The sequence below is a fragment of the Oryx dammah genome, unplaced genomic scaffold, assembly GCF_014754425.2.
Source record: "Oryx dammah isolate SB20612 unplaced genomic scaffold, SCBI_Odam_1.1 HiC_scaffold_22, whole genome shotgun sequence".
NCBI lineage: Eukaryota > Metazoa > Chordata > Mammalia > Artiodactyla > Bovidae > Oryx > Oryx dammah.
In genome coordinates, this window is record NW_024070206.1 from 40497530 (window position 1) to 40501606 (window position 4077).

Here is a 4077-nt window from a genome sequence, read left to right on the forward strand (position 1 = left end):
ACATTTAAGATTTATACATTTCAACATGCCTTTAAGAATGTTTAAAATTACTATAATTGAAGGGGGTAGAGAGAGGCAGAGATGGCACAAGAATGCTGAGAGTTGCTGTGTGATGGAAGTATGAAGGTTCATTATATTACGGTGATTATTTTGTATATGTTTGAGATCTTTCATGATAAAAAATTTAAATCAATAAATAAACATAACAAACTCACTGCCAACAATTGTCAACTCGTGGCCAATTTTCAACCCCCTTCAACTTCGTTTTCTTCCAGTATGATTTTGCAGCAAATCCATACTGAGCCCCTGCTCTGTTGCTAGTGTCTACGCTGGGGTCTGCACAAACAGCAACAGAAAGGACAGACCAAGTCCTGCTGTCAAGGTATTCAGGAAGAGGCCAGGTAACCCATGAATGAATAAAGCAATTTCAGATAGTGAGGTTACTATGACAGTGAAAACTAGTAATGGCAGAGAGTGACTTGGTGGGTGGTCCAGAAGCAGCTCTCTATTGGGATGGTCAAAGAATGCCTTTCTGAGAGAGTGATGTCTGAGACAAGATTGAATGAGGAGGAAAAGTAGCTGTGGGAAGGATCCTCATTCAAAGCCAAGGGCCTGGGGTGGATCTGAGCAGGCCATGTTAAGTGATAGAGAGAAGGCTGGCATGGCGGAAGCAGTACTGAGTCCCTGGTAGCTCAGCTGGTAAAGAATCCACCAGAAATGCAGGAGACTCTGGTTTGATTCCTGGGTCAGGAAGATATACTGGAGAAGAGATAGGCTACCCACTCCAGTATTCAAGGGCTTCCCTGGTGGTTCAGATGGTAAAGAATCCGCCTGCAGTGTGGGAGACCTGGGTTCGATCCCTGGGTTGGGAAGATCCCTTGGAGGAGGGCATGGCAACCCACTCCAGTGTTCTGACCTGGAGAATCCCATGGTCAGAGGAACCTAGTGAGCTACAGTCCGTGGAGTCGCAGAGTTGGACACAACTGAGCACCTAAGCACAGCACAGGTGAGACGAGGTGAGGTCTGAGGTGGGGCACTGACCAGCCACGTGGGCCCTGGAGAGGATGCCAGTTCCAAGTGCAATGAGGAGCTTGCAGAGGACACTCCAGGTCCCCCCAAATGATTTACAGTTTAAGAAGCTCACTTTGCCCAGTGAAGAATGGACTGGGAGAAGGGAAGCAGGAAAAGAATGTTCGGGGCCAAAGTAGGGGTGCAAAGCAAAAGAAGAGAGGGTGGCCAAGGTGTGGGGAGAGGCGTGCAGTGTTGGGATTTGTGGAGCGTGGGGAGCCAGTACAGGGGTTGGGAAGAGGAAGCAGGTTCTTGGTGGGGCCGAGAAGGAAGGAGACTGGGCGGGAGGGCCGGTTGTGGGGGAAACCAAGGGTGCCTTCTGGGCCCCATGACGCCTGAGAAGACAAGCTGTGATGCAAGTAAAGGTCCTGCCTGAAGGATTGGGATACAGGAGTGCAGTGCTCAGGGCAGACAGAAGAGGAACAGCTGAAAGAAAGTGCGCTGCGGGCCAGAAGAATGCGTGTACATGCACATATAGCGCAGTTCTCCTCTTCTGCTTTACTGGCTAGTGAAAGAGATAAAAGGACACAGACCCAGCGGAGGGGTTGGATCACTGGGTCACGAAGATCCCCTAGAGAAGGGAATGGCAACCCACTCCAGTACTCTTGCCTGGAGAACCCTACAGACAGAGGAGCCTGAAGGGCTATAGTCCCTGGAGTCGCAAAGAGTCGGACACCACTGAGCGACCAAGCACGGAGCATTAAACAGATAAGAGAATCTAGAAGCAGCTGCAACTTTATTTTAAAAAACTCATACAGAAAAACAGTCATTTTACCTATGCCATGGAGTGGTGAGGATTACGAGTTCACATAAATAAGATGCTTTAAAAAGCCCCTGGCACATATTCAGTGTTCACTGCAAATTTTTTTAAGCTTCAATTCCAGAAGAAAAAGACAAGCTAGTAAGGAATCTTTGCATATCTGGGATCTTTGTCCACCTGGAAAAAAAATTCAGTTAGATGCTCTACCTCATACTTAAGTGAAAATATACTTCATATGGATTAAAGATGTACATGGAAGAAATCAAGCTAGACAAGTATGAGAAAAACATTTGGATGAATAGTCAGTTGTCTAGCTTCAGCATGATAAAGGAGGCCTATGGTTTTTCCAGTGGTCATGTATGGATATGAGAGTTGGACTGTGAAGAAAGCTGAGCACCGAAGAATTGATGCTTTGGAACTGTAGTGTTGGAGAAGGCTCTTGAGAGTCGCTTGGACTGCAAGGAGATCCAACCAGTCCATCCTAAAGGAGACCAGTCCTGGGTGTTCATTGGAAGGACTGCTGCTGAAGCTCCAGTACTTTGGCCACCTCAGGCGAAGAGTTGACTCATTGGAAAAGACCCTGATGCTTGGAAGGATTGGGGGCAGGAGAAGAAGGGGACGACAGAGGATGAGATGGCTGGATGGCATCACCGACTCGATGGACATGAGTTTGGGTGAACTCCGGGAGTTGGTGATGGACAGGGAAGCCTGGCATGCTGTGATTCATGGGGTCACAAAGAGTCGGACACGACTGAGCGACTGAACTGAACTGAACTGAATACATACTGTTGGAGAAAGAAATGGCAACCCACTCCACTATTCTTGCCTGGAGAATCCCATGGACAGAGGAACCTAGCAGGCTACAGTCCATGGGGTCGCAAAGAGTCGGACACGACTGAGCGACTTCACTTTCACTTTCACTTTAAAGCTATACAGAAAACCCAGACTGACTCATGAAGAGTCTAACCACATAAAAAATCTTGGGGGGCAAAATGCGATAAACCTTCCAAGGATAAAAGTTAAGTAAGGAGCTGGATCTTGCGCGTGCAGATGGCATCACCTGGAATTTGAGAAGCTGCACAAGGGTATCGGAGGCCTGACAATAGCCAAGAACAAACTAAGAGGGGAGAAGTCCAGGAATGTATTCCACATAGCCAGCCAAAAAAGCTTTAAGGTTAAAAATAAAGTAAAACCAGTTACCACTAACCTTAAGAAGATAAACATTGTGAATGATGAAAAAGTTAACAGAGTGAATAAAGCTTTTATAGATATACAAAAGGAACTGGCAAACTTCTCAAAAGGCCTTTCCCTTGAACCCCTGCAGAAACAACTGATATCTCAGCAGTGTCATGAAAACATACCAGTTAATGTTGATGAAGCTATGTGATTAATGGCTCACTTGTAATACACCGATGATGCATCAAATTCCCCAAAAATACCAATAAATTTAATCTTTTATACAAGAAAAAAAAAGTAAGGAAACATTGCATCATAAATGACAAGCAGAGGATGAATTTCACCAAAATACAAAGATTCCCAGAAACTGATAAACAACTCAATGAAGATTTCTCTTCACAAAAGAAAATGCAAACCATCAATAAATAAATGAAAAGAGGCTTTATTTCAGTGGTATTTAAGTAAGCTAATAACCTTCACCTTTTCACCTATCCAATTGGACCCAGCTTTCTCAGATATTGATGCTGGGAGTATGAATTGCTACAACCTTTCTTGGATGATCTAGGAAATTCAAATATGGATATCATTCCACTCAGTAATTTCTCTTTTAGGAATTCAGACAAAGGAAATAAAAAGCATTAGCATATACAAGATATTTGCTGCTGCACTATTAGAACTAGCAAAGCACTGAAAAAAACTGAATGTTCATCGATAGGAAAATGGTTAAATAAATTATGGTTCATTACATTTTGTCATATTCTCAGCTCTTAAAAGCACATGCGAGTATGTGTATATATATATATACATCTTCAGTATACTGGAGAGATGTGTATGACTTGTTAAGGAAAAAGGCAAGTAATGTGGTAAAGGACTAATATTCTACTTTTGGTTTTTGTTTTTTGTATATGTCTTGTTTTGTTGTTGCTGGGCATGTGGTAATGGTGTTTGGGGATATTTATATATTCATATGGGCATTCCAGGTGGCACTAGCTGTAAAGAACCCACCTGCCAATGCAGGGGACATAAAAGAAGCAGTTTTGACCCCTGAGTTAGGAAGACGCCCTGGGGGAGGG

At 44.1% G+C, this 4077-nt stretch overlaps 1 pseudogene; it reads left to right on the forward strand.

The window, feature by feature from the left end:
* Window positions 1–2074: 2074 nt before the first annotated feature.
* Window positions 2075–3233, forward strand: LOC120880838 (annotated as a pseudogene).
* The last annotated feature ends 844 nt before the right edge of the window (window positions 3234–4077 follow it).